The sequence below is a fragment of the Aphelocoma coerulescens genome, chromosome 4 (assembly GCF_041296385.1).
Source record: "Aphelocoma coerulescens isolate FSJ_1873_10779 chromosome 4, UR_Acoe_1.0, whole genome shotgun sequence".
NCBI lineage: Eukaryota > Metazoa > Chordata > Aves > Passeriformes > Corvidae > Aphelocoma > Aphelocoma coerulescens.
The window spans coordinates 58,521,732-58,546,523 of NC_091017.1; the positions used below are offsets into that span (position 1 = coordinate 58,521,732).

At 35.5% G+C, this 24,792-nt stretch overlaps 1 long non-coding RNA gene across 2 annotated transcripts in view; it reads right to left on the minus strand.

Moving 5' to 3' along the window:
- Positions 1-1,611: 1,611 nt before the first annotated feature.
- Positions 1,612-24,792, minus strand: part of LOC138109101 (uncharacterized) — a 51,135-nt gene continuing 27,954 nt past the window's right edge. Inside the window, exons 2-4 of one of the 2 annotated variants that reach the window (XR_011150264.1) lie at positions 18,456-18,534; positions 12,457-12,608; positions 1,612-1,979 (exon numbers count right to left, since the gene is read on the minus strand). This is a non-coding gene — a long non-coding RNA (uncharacterized lncRNA). Of the gene's footprint in view, positions 1,980-12,434; positions 12,609-18,455; positions 18,535-24,792 lie in introns of both variants that reach the window. The other variant, XR_011150265.1, reaches the window with a different exon arrangement.

The window sequence follows — 24,792 nt, forward strand, 5'->3', positions numbered from 1 at the left end:
AAATCCAGAGCGGGCACATGAAGGTGATCAGAGGGCTGAGAGAGCTGGGGTTGTTCAGCTGGAAAAAAAGAAGTTTCTGGGGAGGCAGCCTCCCAGTACCTAAGGAGATCCTGCAAGAAAGCAGGAGAGGGACTCTTTACAAGCACATGCAGTAATAGGACAATAGGAGTGATGAATGAATGAAAAACTTTATACAGTGCCTGCTTTTGAAATTTACTACATAATGCTTTATAACTAAATAATTATTATTTACTTTTATCAGGGATCCAATATAATTATAGTGGGGATCATTCCCATTGCAGAATTAACAATAATATTTTCTTTCACTCCTTTGCCTTTCTCTCTATTCTTCATAATTCTAAAGTCTATATTTAACATGGCCCTTTTTTTCCCTTGTGATTGTGTTCATAATTCCCTTCCACCAGCATGATTTCATCTTTTTGTGAGCACTTAACACATAAATTTTCAATATTTATTCAAAATGACACATACTTGCCTTCTGCAAGGCTTGAGCAGGATGCAAATTCCTCCTTCTATCTGTTCTAAAGGCTGCATATCTCTTCTGCCCCTTCTAGTGCTATAATAATGTAGCATGATGAGATCCTGGACTTTAGATGAATAAGGCATATTAATGACAACGTTGATATGAAGTGTTGATCTGGAGCAAGTTTACACCTTACAGAAAAAAATTTCCTTTTCAGATCAAGATCCAAAAGATTAACTCTGCACAGAAACAAGCTGTGAGATGATATCTGGCAGATGCAGGAATCTGGACACACGCAATAGACAGGAGGTGACATAACCTCAGAGTCTGGAGGATCCTGCAGCATTGAGGCTCAACAGAGCAAATCAAGGTCTGAAAGGCTAATCCTTGTCTGTGGTACAGTGCTGTGTGTAACACCTACTCAGTGTTACCTAGTAATGATAATAGAATGTTTTATTTATAGTCTCTTCTGACCCATGGTCAAGTTTATTTCTTTCATTATGTCTGAACATCAGGCATGAAGCCTGAGGATCCCTAGCTATGAAGCTTTGTGGTTTGGGAGCAAGAGCTCTCAAACAATTTTTTCTGGTCAGTATGCAGTATTTTTTTCCTTAATTTAGTATTTTGGATTTTTTCCTTCCTTTTCTATAGAAACATTAATCTGAATTTTTTTTCATTCAACCGTGTTTGCCATCTGTTATTCTTAGCATTTAAAAGGTATAACCTTGAGTGGTCTTACTAATGCACTGGACCCAGAAAGATAATTTTACTTACAAAATGTGGGGGAAAAAGTGTCAGTTTACATGTGACTCCTTTCAGATTCAAAAGCTATCTATAAGAACATAAGAAGAATCTTCTTGGCCATGGTGCCTATATAAGAGGTAAACTGCAACATAGCACAGAAGAGCCACCGCTCCTTGGAAGTAGTAGAGAGAAAAGACACTTCTCATATCCTGTTGCTGAGTCAGGAGCAGTGCCACACAATCAGAAAGTGGAAGATCTCCCAGCAGAATATATTTCAGAAAGTACAAGGAAAAAATTTACATCTGAGAAGACACCCTATATATCACAGCTAATTTATTTTTTGACATTTTTGACACAATTTTTGACATTTTATTCTTAATTCTTTAATGTGCAAGTTACCTTCTTTAAATTCTTTAACATATTTTCTGAGCTGGTTTTGTGTCTTGCTTTTTCCATAAACTTGTATTTTACGCTTAATAAAGTACTAGGCAAATAAAAAATTTCTTTATATTCTCCATGATGTCATGTTAATCTTTAATCTCTCCCCTCCCCTATCATTCACAGTGTGGATAGCTGAGGAACATGAAGTGTGCTACAGCAGATGTTGAAACCACTTTGATCAGTGCACTTGCACTACATAACTTCCTCTGAGCACATATCTGTCCTCGTTCTTTCTGACATTGCTTTAACATTCTTGTAAGATTTTATTCCACACCATCATGCTTCTTCATACTGTTTTTTTCCTCCAAATCTAAAAAAGAAAAGAAAAAGAAAAAGAAGGGTTACTGGACTTCTCTACTTCCTAGACCATTTTTTATTTAGATTAAGTTCTTGTCTCATGAGGAAAGGAGCTTGAAACTGAGAGCAGGGGTTGAAGGTGGGGTTGGGTGGAGTGTGTCTCTTTTTATTTTTTTCTGTCATCAGATTACACTGTTGTACACCATATTTAGTAGCATAACCATCTGCTTCTTTCCCCACTTTTGAACAATCTCTGAAACATAAAAGACCTTTAAATGTCTGGAACTTGTGTTTCTCCCATAAATAGTGTTGTTTTGAGCAGCTCTCTTAATGGTAAAGCAGTGCCATTTTGTAGGAAAAGACTACTTCTTAACACCATTTCCATAGGAAGTTCAAAGAGAATAAATTATTTATTACATTCAAGACTGGGCAAAATGTTCATTAAAAATATATAGAGACCTAGATTCTAGCTGAAGATGACTTTAGCAATGAACTTGAGGTGTGCCAGTTATAAATATCTGACTTGACTTGCACGCGTATGGGGTATTTTTTACATGTCATTGGCTTTATCTCTTTTTTTATAACCTAAGGGAATCTTATTTCCCTTAGCTTCTCAGATTAAAAACAAAACAAAACAACCTCACAACTAAGCAGTATTCATTTTGATATTCAAGAAATTTGAAGAAAGGTGAAGCTTCCTTTTTTTAAATGATTAACTCTAATTCAACAACACAAAATCTAATGTGACACACCAGAGTAATTTGCAGCAATTAGATACGGTTCAGATCAAATACAAGAACTGTTGTGTTAGCATCTTATGAAGCTGTTTACTTTAAAACTTGAACTGAATATCTTGATCCTTATTTCTGGTTGAAAAGTACAGCTTTGCCATAAAGCAAAGGAGTAGTAAAGGAGAAAATCAGCTGTGTTGTGTACTTGACATTAGACTACCTGAGTTCTATTGCATAATAATTCTATTTAGGTTCATCTATTCAGTTAATTCAGATTCTGCAGGCATTCCAGAGAATGGTTTAGAAGAATTTGCAGTAGGAATAGGAGACAACTGAATATTGATACTGAATAAATAATAATAATAATAGAAAGAGATGTGGACTGATGCAGTCACGAGACGGTGATCAGATCATTTACATTAAAACTTGTCATCTTCTCTGCATGATAAGGCATTATTATAAGTCTTTCTCACTACTAAGACTGAAGGGACAGGCAAGAGGAAGTGTTCGTGTATGGCAGGTGCTGGTGGTATCAGCAAAAAAACTGGGGTCCTGCAATAGAAAAATTGAATTTGAAGAGAATTTCTTTCTCTTACTAAAAATTCTGTCTCCCCACAGAAGATTTCTTCACCATGATTCATATGGTGCCACATTTAAAGGCAATACCTTCCCCACAGGCTCCCCCAAAAAAGTAAAATCAGAGCTATCAATAATGATTATTTGATAATTAAAGCAAATATAATGTGTAGAGCAGAAATAATTTTAAAAAAATTACTCTTTCAATTACAATTCTTTCTTTATATTCCTCTTTGGATAACTTTTGAGAAACACTACATCTTTAAGATTTGTTCTAAAATCAGTGAGGCTTAAAATATTTTATTCATACACGACAGAAAAAGTGAGTGTTCTCTTTATTTTTCATATGCAAATACAACAGTTAATTGTGCATTATTTATCGCTGGTACTTTCATAACCTTATAGAAGGTAATGCAGTGCATTCATTTCTGACAGATGGGGAGTAACCAGCACTGCCTGCTGGAGCAGGGAATAGCAAGTCCAAGCTCAACAGCCAGAAGAAGATGAAAGTTCAGGTAAAAAGGTAAAGAAGTGACAGCTGTAAGAAACAGAAGTTCTTAGGGTAGGTAGGAGTGGCAAGGAATGAAATGTGATTCAAGACCCTGTTGATACAGCCTTGGTAAAATTGAGTAAGACCAGCAGAGAAGCAAATAGCAAAACTGAGAAGCTGAGGAGTGCTGTGAGGTTGATAGCAAAATAAGTGGCTTTTACGTTTCAAAAAGTTATAATCCTTTTTCTCCAACTTCATTGAAATCCTTTATCTGAAGACATATATACTTTAAATGTTACTGATACCTTCTCTCTGGTTCAGTATCATCATGAGCTTTGTTTTAGCAGTTCGGTTCATGAATGGTAATAAAGAGTAACATCGTATTTTTCTGTACTAGTTGTATCATTGTGGCTAAAATTTCCTCTAAATATTTAGAAGTGTGAATTCTTTCTTTTATGACTTTTAAAGAAGTATCCCTTCACTTTTATCGAAGGCTGATAGATCATCAAATTCCCTTTTAAAATAACTAGACTTTTGTACTCTACAACATATTCTCAAAGTTTGCAAAACAAAATTTTATCATTAACTACATCCTTAAAAGTGTCTTTCAGTTGTAGTATGTGCTTCATTTATTATTAAGAGTGTTATCATAATTTTGTTCCTATACTGGTAATCAGTTGTAATAAATTCTCATATGGAACAGAATCTAATTCCTTTGAGGACTAAGTATTAGTGGGAATTTAGCAGGATTCCAAATCCCTATGAGCATGCAATTAGGGCTATTACTAGGGTTCTCTGACCTGAATGCCCTGCTTTATTGTCACCACTTTCAAATAATTTAGCATCCTTACTTCTACATAGAATTATAGAATGGTTTGTGTAGGAAGGGAACATCGCCTAGCTCCAACCCCTCTGTCATGAGAAGAGATGTGTTCCACTAGACCAGGTTGCTCAAAGTCACTTATAGCTGCCTGACTTCTCTGGCAAAATTAGTTGAAAATGGAAACTTAAATGATGTGAGACAACATCTGCCTTAGACTCAGAAAATGTCAAAGTTAAGATATGTGGAATGGAATATTTTGCACTCAATGAAATAGTTCTTTATACTGAAATTTATTCATGAGAAGATTTCTATTCATCTTAATTAAGGAAATTATCAAGTAAACCTGAGTCATGCTGAAATAACCAATATTTTCCACAAAGTGTTTTCTAGATGTTAATCTTTCAGTTAATGGTTGAAAGCCTTAAAGTTCTGATTAAAACAACATAAATTAATTTCATTACCTTTTTTTCTTACTGATTTGAAGGGATACTTCATTTCTGAAGAAGAAAGAAATTTGCTTTGACAGTTCTACTTTAGAGTCTCTCATAAAATCTCTTGTGTAGGATCTTCTGTTCAAAGTAACATGAACAGAGCCTCTTCCATTTTGTGTCAGGAGTGCTCTGTAACATAAATATCTTATAAAAATAAAAGTTTTCCACACCATCATCCTTGCAGAAGTAAGATCATATTAAAATCAAATAGTATTTTTGCAAGATGTGTCTTGCTTTTAAGTAAGACTATTGTTTGCTATTCTGCGGGGGGGGTAGGATATCTTTGAATTTACAATATATTACTCTGAGTGTATTTGTATCTCACCACTAAAGGATGTAAAGAATGAATTATAGCAGACATTGTTTAAACACTTTTTTTTTCAAAATATTGGATAAAATAATATTCTATGAAAAAGTTCAGGCCAGGTTGAAACTAGAAAATGAGTCTGTGAGACCCAGGAAATAAAGAACATCATTTTAGAAAGGAAGAAGTGTTATCCTTCTTAATGCTTAGCTTGTATCCAGATAAAAAGGTTTCAAAGTCAACAACAGCTTGGTTTCTATTCATTTTTTCATTTGTACTTCACAGGTTTATGTCATCCAAGCTGAAGTTAAGCTAGATGTAGCAAATAGATCCATCAGACATGTCTTTACTGTGCATTCCTTCCCTATGTTTCTACTTTCTGCTGCACCCACAATCACAATGCTATGTATGAGTTACAGGTGATGATGAACTCAATTAAAAGGTCAAGATATATACCAAGGCATATTGTTTCTCTCTTCAGCAACAAAATGGGTCCTAATCACCATTACAGGGCACTCTGTGTTAGTGAAAATTAGTGACATTTGCATGTTGATGAGAATTAACTAGCTTAGTATTTACATGGAACAGAGACATTAATGCTTTTCACTCCCACAGTACAGTGGATTTGAAATAGCTAAGTGAAATCAATTATCTTGTAAACATCAATTCCTCTCCCTGTGTAAAGTAAGATACAAGATATCACAAATAAATAAAGGGCTGAGCACTAACCTCTTCCTTGGCCACTTGCTGGGCACGTAATAAGGCATTGCCTCAAGACACCAGGAATATAGTTTTGCCTGGTTTGCTTCACGCAAAACAGCATGAGAGGTCTAAAGTAAATTACCTTTCATCACTGCCAAAACAAATAAAGGAGCCAGCCTAAAGTGGAAGTCTTCCATAATAGAACAGTAAATAGCAGGTTTCTATTTCTTCCAAGTATTCCCCCAGGAATTCATGTATGCTATTGATTCTGTCCACTGGAATTTTGAATGTATCTGAGGTTAGCAAGGTCTGTCAATACCAAAAATGTCAGCAGGTGAATTCATTATTGTTGTCTCCTCATATATATATCATTTACTTAAAAAAACAGCAGTATCTCATTTGCATGTATTATATTCAAGGTCAGCAAGTTTGCAAATAATCAGCTTATATAGGAGACATTTTATTAAATAGCAAATAACAGTAATTTTTGTTACGCAGATCTGAGATATTAGGTCTGAGCATAGATCTTAAAACCCGTTATAACTGATTTCTAAAAATAGTAGAAATAAAAATCAGTTATGCTGACTATGAAATTATAAATGTATTATACAATTCACTGCAATAAAAAGAGCAACATTACTGTGGTTGTTTACAAAAATAATATTTTACAAATGAAATAAATAGTTTCTATTTGTTTTTAATATTTATGGATACGTATCTGAAGTGTCATTGTGACACTGTCACTTATCACCATGTCTTACTCTCTGTGAAAAAAACCCCACTATTTAATAAAAAAATGGTTTATAGTTGCAGCATATTATTAGCTGATTTTATTGATTTTACATTTTTAAGGTATAAATTTTTCTTGTAACATTTGTTGGGTTTTGCTTTCAAATCAGATTTTTTAAAGTTACTGTAAATGGTTTTCTTAATCATAGAAATGAAGGGTAAGAAGTTATTTAATCACATTTACAACTGTAATAAAGTTTAACATCTCATCACTTTACAGCCCAGTGTATTCATTAATTCAGCTTTTTAAAATGTAAAACTGACCAATAGAGAATCTTTATTTTTTCAGCTTCATATTCTTCTAGCTATGCTCAAGAATGCAAGATAAGCCTTTTATCAGTTAGCAAACAAAATTACCACTCATAATGTAAAAACTGGAGTAATATAAGCAGTTTATTGGGGAGCAAAACTTAAGTCAAATAAATTTTTCCAGAGATTGTTTCAGAATATATTTCATTATAATTGCCATTCAACTGTTGTACTCAAGATGAAAAAGAGGATTTGACACTTACTGTTTTACAGTGTAAAGAGGAAGAAACTGAATTGTTTAAACTAGGAGGGAAACCAGACAAGCAAGGGAAGAAAGATGCTTAAAATCTAGTTCAAAACTTGCTCATTCAGAATCCAGCTCAGCTTGCTGGTATGCAGCACCTTTCTCTCTTCTGGAGAGAAAAAGGGAGTAATGATAATGCTTCCACTTGCCCAGGCAAGCCAGCATTTTCTGTTTTACTGAACACACATATTTTCTGGTTTGTTGCACACACATATGAGAAACCTCTCCTGCCAATTTCTTTTATCACTTTGTTCATTGATTTTCGTCAAGATTGTGTGATTACATTCTCAGGATGAGAAAAAAGTTCTCTCAGTCACAGTAATTTCTATTAAGACTTTCAGAATCTCTCTATTTCTATATCTATCTTTCTCTCTCTCCCTTCCTTTCACTCTTTTCTCTTTCTCTCCATTAACTAAACAGTTTTAAGATTTCTTTCCTGAAGTTCTACAATATTTATCTTCAAAAAAAATCTAACAGTGGGCCCACTGGAATAATACAAGGTTTTGCTCTAGAAACTACATATTTCTTGAGTGGGAAGAAGAAGAAAAGAAAGAAAACAAAAAAAAAAATCAACAAAAGTAACAATGTATGCTAAGTTTCTGGGGCCTTTATTAGTTCCATTAGAAAATACAAGACTATTACAAGGGATGAAAATGTTTAAAGCAATGTTTTATAGACCAATTTTTTACTATGATGCTATACTTCCATTATATTACACTCACAATTAAAAGGAATATTCATTCATAAATGGGTCTATTCCTAAAACAAATGCACATCTCAGTTGAAAACTCCAGAATTTTCTACTGTATACAAATCTCCCACTGTACATCAATACTACTTGATTTAGGTTTTTTGGTCACACCTTTAAGGATGTGTCAGCACACATGTTATACACATTTGTTATGGGATCTGTAGCTTGCAGGTCAGTTGCCTATGCACAAAAAAAAATTATCTGGAAAAGCTCATTCCTGAAGGTGCTTAACCCTCCTTCAGCTCTTAACTTTAATAAATTCTCAGATTACCACTATTCTTTAAGTACTGAACCTGAGCTACCACTTTACAAGGAACATATTTGCTAGAGTAAGATACATAACTTAAACTCTCTTGAGGTATTGAAATAATCTAGACAGATATTTAATATTACCGCAGGCCTGGTTCCTACGGTATGTCACCGTGTCCCGCAGCCATAGGGAGGAGGAGGAGGAGAAGATCCAGCAGGCAGGAATTGTGCAGCAAGGTTGATTTATTTAATTATTTTACAAACTCTTTTATAGACATTTTTCTTCATAGCCGAATTGGACAAAGGATCAGCCACCCCTTGGGGGTGATTGGCTAAAATCCTAAAACATCCATTGTCAAAATATTTTTCTACTATACCATAAACAAGACTTTTCAAGGTTGCAGGTGGCTTGGTTGTTTACATTCCCTGCCACCTCTTCTGTGAGAGAGAAAAGTCTCTCACGGACTTAGAAAATAGCAAGAAAATCCTCGCTAACAGCATTTTTGTATCTACAATTTAATCTTCTCTGCAGTTGGAAGGACTTGGTATTTTACCACTATTCAAACACACGATAGTCATGCACATCTTTGTGAATATCTACTACACTAGTCAGGGACACATATAGCAAAATACAGCCAAATGGAATAATATCACCTCTATGCCTTACTTTTTCATGATTCTTCCATGTGTTTAAATATGTTTCTCATCCCTTTGTACACAATGACACTCACTATTCTTTTGACATCTTATTTCAAATCTGATCTTTTTTGTCTTGGCCTTTGAAAATTCTGTCCAAATTCCAAATAAAATTCAATGTTAATGTTGCCTTATTTGCTATTTGTCATGACTGTTGACCTTGCATGTTTTTATTCTTTGCTGCCTTCACATATGGTACAGGTTACACTGTGTGTCTTTACTATATTTTCATCAGGAAATGAGAATTTAATCTATATGACACAGAGCATAACTGCACTTTAGAATATTCTTCATTAACTATATTCAGTGTAAACTAGAAGCTTCAAACATGCATTCAAACTTCATCAAAATGAAATTTTACAACTTTTGAATCTCTTCTCATAAAATATAAAATAATGCCTTGTTATTTTGCTTTTGTCTGGAAAAGAGAAATAAAGACAGATCAATAAAAAAGTATAAAGATACTTAGTAATAAAATAAAATAAAATTTAAATGTAGTTTTACATAAAACTGGTGATATTAGAGTTAGAACATTTACAGATTTAGCTCCACATCTTCTAAAAAAATATTTAGATTTTTTGGAGACATATACTAGTTTGGGAAAGAATTAATGAGTACTGTAGCTGCTTCCTCTTTATGTAACACAACTCAAGATAATTCACCTTTTAATCCAACACTATTCCACATTTTCAGCCTAAATTAATGAGAATTTTGCATATTCTGCTGTATTCTACACTATTTCTTCTGTCTAGAATAAACACCACTCTATCAGTCATTTGACAACATTTCTTTGAATAACCAAAGGGGAAAGAGTGGTGAAATAGAATAGCAGTTTGAAACATCTGAATCCTGGATAACTAAGAATATCTGTGAGTAGGAAGGTGAAACAAGTAGAGTGTTGCCGCTTCAGTGCTATCTACAACTGACATTTATCATTCTTGTTGTGGTAAGGCAAGAAAAAATTATGGACCCTTGAGAGATTAGAACAAGATATTGATCAGAGCTTACTAAGCTCTAAAATCTTGTGCTTGAATTTGTAGTAAATCCTTTAAAAGAGCTGTGTCAGCTCAAAACTTGGTTTTCGTAAAATACATGAATAAAAACTAACATGACTGTAACATGGCTTTCAGGTGAAAAAAAAGAAGGTGCTATAAGGGCATACTTGAATTACAGTTGCAAATCTGCTGTTTTCTATCATAAATTTCTATCTCTTATGCTATGGAGTACCTATTTTTATAGATCTGATCATTGTCTATTGATGTCAAATAGTCTATTCATTGTGGTTATAGCTGAGAAATAGACTCAAGGAACTTACAGTTTTACCCTTCAATACGATCCATCAGACAAGGGAATTACATAAAATTGTTGTTTGGGGGTGGAGGAGTACGTACATTTACAAAACTGTGTTGGGAAAAAAACCTTTCATCTTTCAACAGCTTTTATAAGGCAAACAATCATATTTAAACAAAGGACGAAACGCCAGAGACAAACATTCGCAGAGCACTACGGTCAAAGAGATTATATACCACTTAAATACTTATCCCCAATATTTCTTAATAGTTGTCTCTAGAAAAATTGTTTATTCATGAACTGCAAAATGTTCTTCAAAGGAACTCAGATGTAATTTAGGCCTTATGAAATTTCCTTATCCAAAACCAAATCCTAGACCCCTCATTTCTGTCTATTTTCATATGTGAATGTGTTGCTTCTGTTAAGAATTTATGACAGAAACAAACAAATAAAATTATTTGCATTTTCATTGCTTTTATCATCAATAGTAGTTTTGTTATGTCTCTCTGTGAAGCAAATACAACTCAGTGTGTTTTCAATAAGATGCTAAAAGAGTTTGAGATGATTTCTGAAATGAGTTAAGTTTTTAAAAGACGTCTTTAAGATCTTACAAGGAACAGCTTAAAAAAAGAAAAAGTATTTCTCTAAACAGACAGAAATTATAGCTGTAAGAGAGTCCCAGTAGATCTTTATTTTGTTATGAAATAATATATTAATAGATTTGCTTCATTATTAGTCTCTAATTATATCACACCTAGTGTTCCACATATTTGAATGTCCAAGGTATGGAAAACACAGTAAATGGGTAAATAATGTCAGAAAGTTTATATATTTCAGTTATTAGAAAGGTGTCAAGAACTTAGACCAGCTACCAGTTATATGAACATAATTGGCATGGTATATCAGGATGAGATGAAGGAAACTTACCTGCTATGCAGAGCTAGCTAGTAAAAAAGCATTGAGGGTAGCACAGGATGCAAAATTCTCCCCTTTGTAAAGTTAGAATATTTCACTGAAATTTTGAGAATGTAATTGTCATACTCTCATTATTGTGCAGTATTCTCCTAAGTGTATATGTTTAAACTTAGTGGAAAGAGCCCATTGTCAAAATATTAATATGAAATTCTAACAATTAGATCACCACTCATGAGCTTTTCCAGTTGAGCAGAGAATTTACACATAGAACCCAATAGCTATGTGCTCAGGAATAGTCTGTCTCTGAGCTCTACTCTTTCAAGAGGTTTTGGTGAAGGAATGCCTAAATTCTGTGTCCAGAGGAAATTTATGTCTAGATTGATTTGGAACTAATTGGACTCTGAAAGTCTGGAGATGTGCACAGGCACAAGAGTAGCTAAGTAGAGAACCTAAAAGTGAAGTTGGACATTATCTAGGTAGCCTGCATGTTCCAAGGTTCAATGACAGCTGGAAGGATAGTGGTTTGGGGTTTTTATTTTTAAGATTTCAGTAACATTTCACATCCAAAATAAACCTGTTTAAGGTAGTGATGTACTAAATTTAAGAATCTAGTTCTGAAGTAAGGAAACTTGTTTCAAGTTGTGCAAATGCCTTCCATACAAAGAAAAAAATACCCAAAACCTCCAAAAAGACAAACAAAAAAAACCAAAACAAACAAAACAAACAAACAAAAAAAACCCCAACCCAACCAAAAACAAACAAACAAAACAACAACAAGAACACCCCCCTTCCCTCCCCCCCCGAAAATATAATATCTAGTTACTGGCTAAAAAAGATCCCCCTTCTGTTTAAAGAAACATACTAAGTATCTGCAGGAAAATGAATTTCCACTTTTAAAATAAATGCAATATTTGTCTACTTTGCTTAGTTCCACAACAAAAATCCCCAGTAAACAACAGAACCCCCCCACCAAACTATGCACACACTAAAACAACAGAAAAAACCAAACCACAAACAAAACCCCTCAAAACAAAATAATTAACATCTAAAAGTCATAAAAATTTAAATAATTAAAACAATTAAAAGAGATTTTATATTCCAGATATACCTTAAAAATATGTAAGATGTACCTTTTTCTTCAATCAAGTTGATAGTCAAATCATATATGATACTTGAAATCTTTGGAGAACTGCTTTAGAATTTTCTAAAAGGTGTCCTGATGAGCAATCACTTGGTCTGTGGAAAGGATTGTGAAAATATGTGGTATCCATCAAAGTCAGTCCTAAACAAAGAAAAATGAAATCTGAAATATAAGATGGATTAATCGGTGACTTAGAGAGCTTACCAGCCACTTCCCACACAGGAAAAATAAAATGGTTTTTTTCATGTTTTTGAATGACTTTGTGCATTTTAATGCAGTATTCCTGAAAAATATAAAACATTAAAAATGTCCAAACTCATTCAGATAAAATAACCAGGCTGGTAATGTTCTGAGCTACCTCATTTTGTCTGTAACAAAGTATTTTGTGAAAACATCCTGATTTTTTTGTCTGTATAGAATTTTCATTAACTTAGAAAGCTGTAGAGATATAAAATAAAAATCCATTTCTTGAGAACTATTTATATATGTGTTAAAAGTGGACTAAATAGTCCTTACTTTTTTTGTCTTGGTGCACACTTAGAATTATTTGGATTCATTTAGGGACCAAAACTGTATATTCCTGATTTAGTCTGTTTCAACTGGTGTGCAGACGCTTGGGAGGAATCAAATGCATCAGCAGCAGCCCCCTGTTCTTTCACTGACTTCAGCATCTCCAAATATCCCCCTCAATCCTGCTGCAACTCACACAGTCTTTGATTCCCAGAAAGTTCAGGGTGGTTGCTCTCCAACTAGGATTTCCTGAACTGAAATGCAGGAGCCAGGAGAGGCACCCTTCAATTATTTCTTTGACTGCTTCACACTAGCAGCTTCCTATTTGATATTTCTGTGTGAGGTCTGGGAAATAGGTCATCCAGCCCTCTTGCTCTCCTGGCTAGACAGGGAGGACAACTTGCAGGAAGATGTAGAAACAGTTTATTGACTTCTGTTGGGACCTAATCCAGCACAGCAACTCTGCTGGCTACTCTGGTCCCCCTCTTCTATTTGTGGTTTGGTTTCTTTTTTTATCCCTCTGTATTCCGCTTTCAATTAATCTTTTCACTTTTCTGTTAGCATACTGTGCGAGTTGAAATTTATTTCTGTGGCTGTGATCTCTAAATGTGCAGGAAATTTAGCTGCCAAGACCTGTATGTCTACAATAAAAAAAAAGGCTAAAGAACTCAGACTGTCACAGCTTGAAAAGCCAGGATAAAAAAAAGCCTGCAAGGCCTGGGCTGACAGGGTTACAAAGCAGAGTAGAAAGGACTTCTGTTCTGGGTTTGTAATGGTTGTTGCAGAATCTGAAAACATTAGATGCCAAGGCACATGGAGCTGGGATAGATGATACAGGGTGAAAGTAGAAGTCAGGAACCAAAACAAAGTTGTATTTTTTCTTTTCTCTTTTGGATAACAGGTATTTGCAGCAGGTAGTATACTCATTCAAGCTTAGTCTGCTTGCAGAAAAACAACTAAGCAGCACCCTTGTGTTAGTGTTGGGGCCAGCATTCAGCATGCCATACCCCCAGACACCCTCAGTTTTTGTGAACATTGCCCAGGAGCACAACAAGCAAACACAATCAGAAAGGACTGGCAGTAGCATGGCAAGAGGCAAGTCTCACCAATTTTCGAAGAACAAGAGCAACCTACATTACAGTAATCTGTGGCACTCATTTGTCATATAAGCCCAATGTGGTTTTTTTGTTTGGTTGTTTTTATTTATGACTATAGAATCCCCTCCAGAATTTCTCTCTGAACTGATGATCAATTACCATCTGCAGTAATATCCTGACCAGTATTCACACGAAGTAACATGCAACGTGGAAGGACGGGCAATTACTCACACAGAGGGTGAAAAGATACCTTGTTTTTAAAAAGCAAGTACTTAGCAACAATGTGATATTTTTTAATAACTTTTAATAACTGAAAACCCAATCCATTTGCCAGGAAACTTGTGTAGTTTGTCTGGCATGCCAAGTACAGGAAAAACTACAGCAACAGAGAGCACATAATTTGTTTTCTCCTTATGCCTTGTTTTATATAAACCATGGCATTTTTCTTGCCTTGAAATAACATTTCTAACTGGTGAAGCTCACTGATCCTCTAACTGGTGAAGCTCAACAAACATACCTTACTTTACACTCAGTTTCAGGAACGTAAGTATAACTGTAGAAAAAAGTATTCATCATCCCAAACACATTTTAGTCATCAGCTACAGATAATCAGGAATATGGCAGTATCCTTCTATCTCCTTTATTCTGAAATATGTGTATTGGGCAAAACAAGGGTACTAAGTGACTTTGATTAGCTGAGAGACATAATAGCCAGATCTCCTCTTTCTTAGCCTAATGGCTGGAAAGAAGAACCATGTTTTAAAACAAATGTTGCAATCACATTGAGAAAAACTTGAAAAAATATGTCCTAAAAATAGAGCAATTCTTCTGGACAGCTTTTTAAAATAGGCGAAGAAAAAAAGATAAAAAAACAACAAAAAAAACCCCACCCCCCAAAAAGAAACCCAAAAACCAAACCAAACAAACAAACCACAAGCATCAAAAAAACCAACCAAAACCTCCCTCCAAAACACTTGTATTTCTATTTATACATTATCATCAAGTGTTCCTTGTGACCTTCAGGAGTAACGTTTTAATGCTTTACATTAATCAACCTTACAATAACATAAAGTTCAAATGCCTCCTGAATAAACAGTAGAACAGCTGTACTAGATAACAAGAGGATAACCACTAAAATAGCTATCAGGTGATAAGGTGTTAGAGATAACAAAGACTGCCAAGAAGTCTAATAGAAAGTTGAGAAAATGAACTCATAACCCTTGGATTCAGTTATTAAAAACATCTGAAAGGATAAATAAAAAATATGTAATAGACTTAACACTGTTACTACAAATACTCATAAATAAGAAAGTTACTATAAATACTGCTACAACATTTCACAGAGCAATATCTAGAAACATCAGTAAATATTTATAATGGAAAGGACTTGAAATACTCTTTACAAATTCCACTGTTGCCTTCTGTTAGCTTGTGAGAAGATAACGAGTCCTTTGAGATTAATACAAGGTAAACCAGGGAGGAGGGGCTGCTTCAGAGAACAAATTACTCTTTCCTGTTGACCTACTTAGAGTTTACTTCTCAAAAATAGGTCTGTTCCCTAACCCTGTCACATAACCCTCAGTGCAAAGTAAAATAGGAATAGGTTCAATAAGATGGGGAAAGAGATTCACTTCTTGTTATGCTGTGTTCTTTATAATGCACATGAAAAAATAAAATTAGAATTCCCTTATTTCAGATAAGAAAGAAGAGAAATTGCAATATTGCTTTCACACAGTCTTCGTAATACAAAGCAATCTGTTTTTCAAGTGAAGTGAATAAAAGAATGAGGAATAGGGATGTGAAGTTTTTTAAAATACTCCAAGAACCATAGATGAAGTTTCTCTAAGCTTCAACTAAGTATGTTTTGATATACGAGACTCAGTTCAGTCTTGGCTTTTTATTTATGTCTTTACCAGTCCAAAATGTAAGTTAAGTGGATATAAAATGCAATAAAATCAGACATGGCCCTTAATACCTACTGTACACTCATTCTGTTTTAGCTCAGCTGACAAAAAGGCACCTTCCTGTCTTCTATGTGGTGTTATTGAAAAAAGATTTTTTTATTTTTAATGATAATTTGTTTTCATTTTTGCTGTCTTTAAAGCACTGTTCACGAGGACTTATGGAAAAATAGACTTCATGTAGCAAGACAGTTTTCTTCAGAGAAATCAGCCTCATTATTTTATATTGTACTGTGTTAGTCTGCTTGTGATCTGCCAGTAGGTCCCTATGGTGAAAGGGGAAATATCAATTATGTTAAATGGAAAATTATTTGGTGAATAAAAGTGCAAAAGATCAAATAAAATTAAAATTTGGCCAAAAAGGTTATAAGAGCATCTCTTCAGGATTAATTTGGTATAGACTTTTAGCCTGCTGGCATAGACCAGAGAAGTGAAGCCATTCCCTAAGGGAAAGTTAGCCATGAGCCAGTGACCCCAGCATAGGCCATGCCCCACAGGCTCTGACCAAAGCCAGCTGCTGGAAGCTGGATCCAGTAGCATTTCCAGACTAGGGAAAATGAAAAAAAACGAGATCTGAAGTCCAATTCATAAAGTCCAATTCATGGGGTACAGTCAGGAGCAGCAAGATACAGATCCAAAGGCAAGCTTGGAACCAAGTCACAGCATACCTCAGGAGACAAGGGGCCTGCACATTGGGCATGAAGTCACACAGCAAGGAGAGACAAGGCTGGAGGCAGGCACACCTTGGACACATCTCACCATGAACTGGCTACCCAGAACTGAACTCAGCTGGGCATCCTGGGTGCATGGGCCAGGGTTTGGATGGACACCCCTGCGTGTTGAAGCCATTAAGGCCTACTAGTGCCCTCATGACTCTGAGAGCTGAAAGGGGTAAAAAGCCAGAAGTCTAAATTATTGGGTTTAATAGAATAGAACAAAAACCAACAACAATCAACCAACTACAACAGAACAATGAAGTCTCACTAGAATAATCCAAACCCTACAATATTTTCATTTAATCTTATTTAATACACTAAAACATACTTGATCAACTAATGAATTGAAGTAATGAACTGTGTATCAGCGGGACTCCTTCAGTGAGTACAAATTCTTGAGGGATTTTCATGCTGTAGAGGAACAATCTAAAAATACTTTCTAGTTGCAACAAAATCTGAACTTCTTAAAATATTTTTGTTCCACAAAAAACAAGAAAATGTCAAATTTTCACCAATTTATGTCTAATAATATCTTTTCAATCAGAGACAGTTCTTTGCTGGATTTGTATTATTCCTAAAAGGCCAGTGAAATATCTGTACTACTTTTGGAACATAGAACTCATACTGGGAATCGAGCTTGTCTTCATCCTACAGCCACCTTCTCTGTGATTCAGTGATTGGTGTGTGGAATGAAGTTCATTCTCAGTAAGTTTGTGTACCATGGCAGATTGAGAAGAGCAAGCAATTTGCTGGAGGGCAGGGCTGTTCTTCAGAGGGACCTCCTCACATTGGAGCCATGATCTGACAGGAACCTCTTGAAGTTAAATGAAAACATATGCAACATTCTTCATCCAGGTTGGAATCACCCCAGGCAAACAGTAAAGACTGGATGCGAGTTGCATAGAAGGCAGTTCTACAGAAAGAAATCTGGGATCCAGGTGAAAAGTGAAAAATGTCCCAGAAACGTGCTCTTGCAGTGAGGGAGGTCAAACACATCCCAGGTTGTATTATTAAGGGTGTAGTCAATAGAAAAAGAAAAGTCATTTTCTCTCTCTATTCAGCACTTCTAAGACTCCATCTGGAATGCTGTGTCCAGTTTTGGGCTCCCCAGTGTGAGAAGAATACTGGCATACTAGAACAAGTAGATCAGAGGCCACCAAGATATTTAAATGCAGGAGCACAGGGTATATAAGTACAGTCTGAGAAAGCTGGATCTGTTTAGCTTGAAAAAGAAGAAGCAGCTTGTGATATCAGATATATATTTCTACAGTTACCTGATCAGAGATTAAAGAGAAAATGGGGCTATACTCCCCTCAAAGGTGTACAGTTCCCTTTTCCTGGGGTAATTAATTTCTGGAAAACACTGGTTAGATACTAAAGTGATTTGGTGTTTTTTTTTTTTTTTATTTTTGGTTGTTTTTTTTTTTTTATTTAGAAGGGTGGTTAAGCTCTCAAGAAGTTCTGAAATCTCCAACTTTGGACAAAGCACTGAACAAACAACCTAATAAAAACTTCCCTGTGTAGGATTAGAAAGCATCCATAGGTCTGATACAACTTAAATAACGGTTGTATGATTCTATATACATTATTTTTCACTTGACTGTGTTGACAATCTGATCTAAAGACATAAAAAGTACAGATCTGAGGACATAAGGAGAAAAATTATAATGTATAACATGCTATAGCTAATGTATAACTATTTACCCTTAAGAAACCTTCTTCAATGTCGTATCTGAAGTGAAATTCTTAACGTAGTTGAAATTCTCAGTTATGACTTGTGAACCTGACAAGAGGGGAAAGAAACATCATGAAGCATGAGTATATGTACAGTTATATAGATATACATATACTCATTATTTTACAGAAATACACAGATAAAAAAAGAGAAATTTCAATCCCTATGTATGCAGATACCCACTACTGATATTATAAGTATGAAAGTCTATATATAGCCACAGCAATCTTCAATAGTATGTGATTAAGACTTAATGCACATACAGGCAAAAAGGACAATTGGAGAATATTAAGAAAAGAGCAGGGCAAGATATTAACACTGATAGGATAAGAAGGATATTAAAAATGTGCCGTCCTGAAACACAGATAACAGTAGCTTTTAAACAGGACACTAACATTATGCTGAAGTATTGAACTGACTTGTAATAAGTCTAAAATTATAATGTATCATGGAAAGGAATGATAAAAATACTAATTCCACGTCTTCTCTGGATTTAAGGCATTTTCTACTGACAATTTATAGATTAACATATTTTTGAGCCTAAAAATATTTTCACATTAATCAAAGTAATCAAATTTTCCAAATAATAGTGCTTGTGTTGCATTGCTAATATACTAGCTTAGATCATGAAAACCCTGAAAACAATTATGTGCCAACAAAGTTGCTTACTCTAACATCACTGCCTGAAACACCTGAAGTAACATCCAGGAGGTATCACTTACACGAAATATGTCCCAGTACTAAATAACAGAATTTCTAATGACAATTTTTACATTTTTATTAATCATGAGCATTTGAGTACTCCCAGATCTCACATAAAATAAAGACAATAAAAAGTAGCAGGATGAGTGTATCATTGAATTACTCTGAGGCAGAAAAAAAGAAAAAAAATCTCAAATGCATGTATATCTGGTGTATCCAATAAGGCTTGCAAAATCATACCCAAACTAATATGCTGCAATCTGAACTGCAGAAATTTTTGGGAGCTAGGGGCTTTTGCAGTTTTAAAAAAGGTCAGGGAAAGCCTCCTTCATGCTTTTGACACCAGGGAAGTGTGATTCACCAAATCAGCTTCCACATCTAGTCTACATTGAGAAATAAGATTTCTCTCAATGACTCAGCAGATACGTACATTAATGTACACACTATATTTTCCATTTAATTTACATATATTGGATTTTGTATCAAAAATTGCTCTGTATATCATACTGATATGTTTTTTGCAAAATGTTAAACATCATGAATAGAAGCCTAAGCTGAATTATTCCATACTTTTCTGTGGGGTATGCCCAGCCACTGCCCTGGAGGGACGTCTGCTGAGATAAGGAGATTGAGCAATCTCCCAGCAGGACTCCCTGGAAAGGCAACCACTTCTTTGGTCAGGCAAGGAAAGGCAGACCCACAATCCTTTGGGAGACACTATGCAAATCATTCTGTAACCCATTGGTCTGTCCCAGATCCTCTGTAATCCATTGGTCCCTTGCTGATCCCCTGTATCCCTATAAAAGCAAGCTCAGTGGGCCCCTGTGGCTCAGAGAGGGCTTCTATCCCTGGCTCCTCCCTTCGCCAGAGTGGACACATAATAAAGCTCCTTCCGTGTGGAACCAGCCACACGAGCCTCTCGTCTCTCTCTGGTCTGGTCTGGCCTGGAGGTGCCCTGCAGAGCTGAGCTGAAATCACGAGCTGAGAATCACTAAAGAGCTGACAGCCTCTGCAAGGGCCCTCCTGCCAGCAGCTGAGGGAAGACACTGGACCTCGGGAAGGCGATTCCTTTTGGGACCATCTCCCTGGACCGGTCATCTCTTCCTGGGTCAGAGCTTCGGACCCCTTCTCCAGCTGTAATAACCGGTGCCCGAACAGCCTTGGACCCCGGACCCCGGACCTGGCCTGAGCTGCGTCTTGATCGCCAAGACAGAACCAGCTGTTCGTGTGCTGCTCCTCTGAAGATAGACCTACGTTTTAGCAGGACTTTTGGAGGGGGACAGTTCGAGACCCTCGCCTCCCACCTAGGGCGGAAGTCCCTGAGGATCGAACTGACAGACCATCCCTCCAGCAGACGTCCCTCCAGGGCAGTGGCTGGGCATACCCCACACTTTTCAACACTCCCCACAATTAAACTTCTAAAGTTCATCTGCAGGCCTAACAGTTTATACTCTTGCACACTTCAGTCTGTAACAGATTATTCCCAAGATTATCCTTAGAAGAAGAGAAAACAAGAGCAACAATCTTGATAGTAGTACTGAAAAAGAGAACTGCTCCTTATCATAAATAAGGTGATCAGTACCTTGCTCATATGTTGCATGACCCTAAAGCCTTGAAAGTAATTATTTCACAAACCTCAGTTTGTGTATATTAACGACAGATAAAAAGTGTTTCCCTCTGTTTAAGATATATGACAGGTACTAGAGAGCACTTCAGACTAAACAAGGAATTTAACATTTGTACTTCTTCAATCTGTAGATCTTACAAAGCTTCTCTACCTACAGAGTTCCTTTATGAGCTTTGCTATTTACTTGCTGCCCAGCTGAGTTGGTAACAAACACATCGCAGGTGATTTGGGTGGAGTAAAAACAGATGGTGAAGAAGAGAGGACAGATTAGAGGCAGTCAATCCTGAAGATCAGACACATTCATGATATCTTCTTTCCTCATCACAAATGTTCTTATACATTACAGATTCCACTCTCTGAAAATTAATTCCCTATCTAGGACCAGAACAACAATACTTCTCCAAAGTGACAGGGATTGAAAATTTACATCCAATTTAATAGAAAATAGTTCTTGTCTAAAAACCCCAAAACAAAACAGAACAAAAAACCCCCAAACCTGAAAGTTACATCCTTGTCCTCAGACTTTCCCTTTAAAAATATGCTTGCAATAGTTAGGGCAAAGCTGAACAAATTATACCTTCCATAAAGCATTATGTTAGTTTTCCCAAATTCACTTTTACCTGTTGTCTTCAAAAAAAGTATTATGATATCTTAATTCTTCACTGAAAATATATTATTTTTTGCATTTAAAAACAAATTGTATGCAATTAGAAAGATTTACCTCAAAAAATTAGCATGAATTCAGTTAGCAGAAGAGTCCTTAAATACAGCTATAAGATGGCCCAGCAGAATTATTAACACTCTTTGTCTCAGCAAGGTCAAGTAGGGATTCTCATTCATATTTAAATTCCAGCTAATCTTCAGAGAGAGGGTTTTGCATCATATTTTCCAGATCTAATTAATAACATCTGGACAGTCGGTAACAGATTGGGAAGTGCTAAATGTGCAACAGCTAAGAAATTAATATGCCAGATGAGAGACGTAAGAAATAGAATACAAGTACTCAGAAGAATAGAAGAGATTTTTCAGTAAAGAGCTTCATGCTTTGTTTCATCCCAAAAATATGAGGAAGCAAAAAAGGGAAATATAGTAAAGCAGGAAAGGGAAATATAGTAAAGCTAGGTGTCCCCTGACACCTAGCAACTAGGCCAAATATCCCCAGCAAAGGGAGAAGTAGCAAAATGCATAACTGCTAAGTAAAAGACTAAAAAGCTTAGGTAAGAAGACCAAAAGTTTTGATCAACTAGAAAAATTAGAGTTATTCATAACAAAATTCAACTAATGGGTTAGTTTGCAGGGATAAGTGGGAGTGGGGTGAGAAAAAATCAATTTCATGAAATAGAAAAAGAGGAAAGCATGGAGTGAATCCCATCTTCTGCTTGAATACATCCATGGCACCCTTTTATTGATTTATCCAGTCTCTCTACGGAGCCAAAGCTGACTTACCAACCTGCTCACAGCTTACCTTGCAGGTTAAGCAAGTGATCCAAATCTTATGGAGATCCTGTTCTGACCACTTACCACATGGACGAATTCACAAAAGAAAAATAGTACCAGAAGCATTTTGAAAGTGGTACTGGTATAACATCAAGTAAATTCACAGAGAAAATGAAGGCTCGCTGTGTTTTTAATAGAGTCCATTAAAAAGAGTAAGCCTGTCTTAGGCTACATTAAAAAAACCTTAGCCAGGAACTTTAAGCAAAGAAACAAAACAAAACCACAAATTAAGGCTTAAAGTTTGAATCAAATGCAAAAGACTATGATGTCTTTTTATTTCAGAGGTGTATGTTTTAATTACATTACTGCCTAGCTACATGTAAAAGCAAGAACTGTAAAAGTTATGTGAAGCTCAATAATTTACGTGCACCACACATATAAAGGAGCTAGTGCTGCATCTCAAAAGAAAAGCCACTGTCTAACAAACAGTCATTTCATTTCTAAAACTGAAAAAGAGGGCTCATCTGTTTTAATTTTCTGTGACTGTGAGCTATATTTTTCCAGAATAAAAATGGCAGTATTGCCCTTTTCACATACCCACGAAAATTTTTGGAAACAGATAACAAGCAAAAGCATGCAGGCTTTGGGTGTCTGCAGATGTAAGTGATGAAAGAGTTAACCTGCCAAGAGTAGTTTGTATATAAGCAGGATAAATTCAATCATGCAGAGGAATGGAATCCCTACAAAATGGAAAAGAATTACTAAAGGGAGAAATTCCATCACCAGACAGGACTGCAAAGAATGGGAAGTCAAAAAAAAGAAGTGAATAATAAGCGTTTAAATGAAAACTGTCATAGGACATGCAAGACTTGCACAGGATAAGATAAATGATGGTACATTTGCTCAAATAAAATGAACCTGTAAATGGTCTACTGAACATCACACAAATGTTAAAAGGAAATATTCAGCCCATTGCAGGAGGATTTGTGTGTACAACTTATACAATGGAAGGCTGGATCTCTAGTAGTGCAATGATGGTTTCCTTTCATAATAGCTTCAATATTGTGATCCACAGTCTTGAACCACTATAAAATGCAATGCATTTTACTTTTTTGGCGTAAATAATGCCTGGGTTTGACCTGAAGTCACATCTCATGCCATCTAAAAGTTCCTCTGTATAAATCTCCATGGCTTTTTTGTGGGGAGTAGAAGAAGCAAAGAAACAAAAGGCAATCATTCATTAAAGGGAAAAGCAATCCCATCCCCCAAAGAAAAATGGCTCTCTCCATATACATCAAAGTTACATCAGAGCAGACCAAATGCTGTAGAATCTTGTGATGAGATATGATATTTCTCTAAATTTATCACACCAGAAAGTCTGCATTTCAATACAAGTAATATAGAAGGTGTACTCAAACTAAATTACTTCATTCAGGGAACAGTTTCAGTAAAATTTCACAAACCAAAAACAGTGCTACCTTTCTCCAAGAACTGTAGCCTATTGGAATGCAAGAAGCTATAGATGTTACTAAAATTTCAGAAATAACATTTTGAACAGAGGGGGACAAGATGCTGAAATAAATTAATCCAATGGCATCAGTTAATTGAAGATAGCAAAAGATTAGTCATCACAGTGCTATCTCAGTATTGTCTACTTAAGAAGATGATGGAGAGGAGAGATGACATGAATGGAAAATAGTGGCAGTCTTCCTTTATTGGCTGCAGGTGTGTTTGATAAGGGGAGAAAGAGAGTCTTTTCTTTCATCTTAGCATAAATTCTGTTTCTCTGTAGAACGTGATATACTACTTCATCAAAATCTTTCCTTCACCCAGTTTTCCTATGAAGTCTGTGCCTTATGTAATTTTTAACACTGTAGGCTGAAACAAGAATGTTTCCTGATTTATAAAAGTCTTGAGAAAACTAAAATGGCTTATGTCTAAGAGTTTGCTTCTGTATAATATTTTCAAAAAGATATTTCTGTATATTAATTTGATCACGTGAGAAAGAGATCTTAATTTTCTACAGGTCCTTTTCCAGCTTCAAATTGCAGCAGTATTTTAACAGATGAAATACATAATTGCAAAGACTTTCCTAGTTTTAGTCAAACAGATATAAACCAATGTTATTTATTTACTGGGGCATAAACAATGTTCACATTGTTTCACTTTACATATTACTAATATTTTAATATACTTTAAAATAAAAATAAAATCTTAGATTCTAGAGATAAACACAGGAGAAAAACAGTTCTGTTGAATATCATAAGTTAATGGTAGTGCAAAACTGGTTTTCCTTACTTTTTTAGCTCTCTTTACAAAACTGATGTTTCAAAATTAATTCATAATTCTATACAAACTTAAGGAAAGCCCTCCCTCTGAGAGATGCAGGTCTTTACTCCCTGTGCTCCATCATACCCTGCCCATTGTTTTTGCCTCAGAGTAGGAAACTGATCAGAAATAATTTTTCCATCTGTGATACTTTTGTTTGTAGCTTTTCCTCAGGTCTTCTTAATGAAAATTTGCAGAGAGACAAGCAAAAG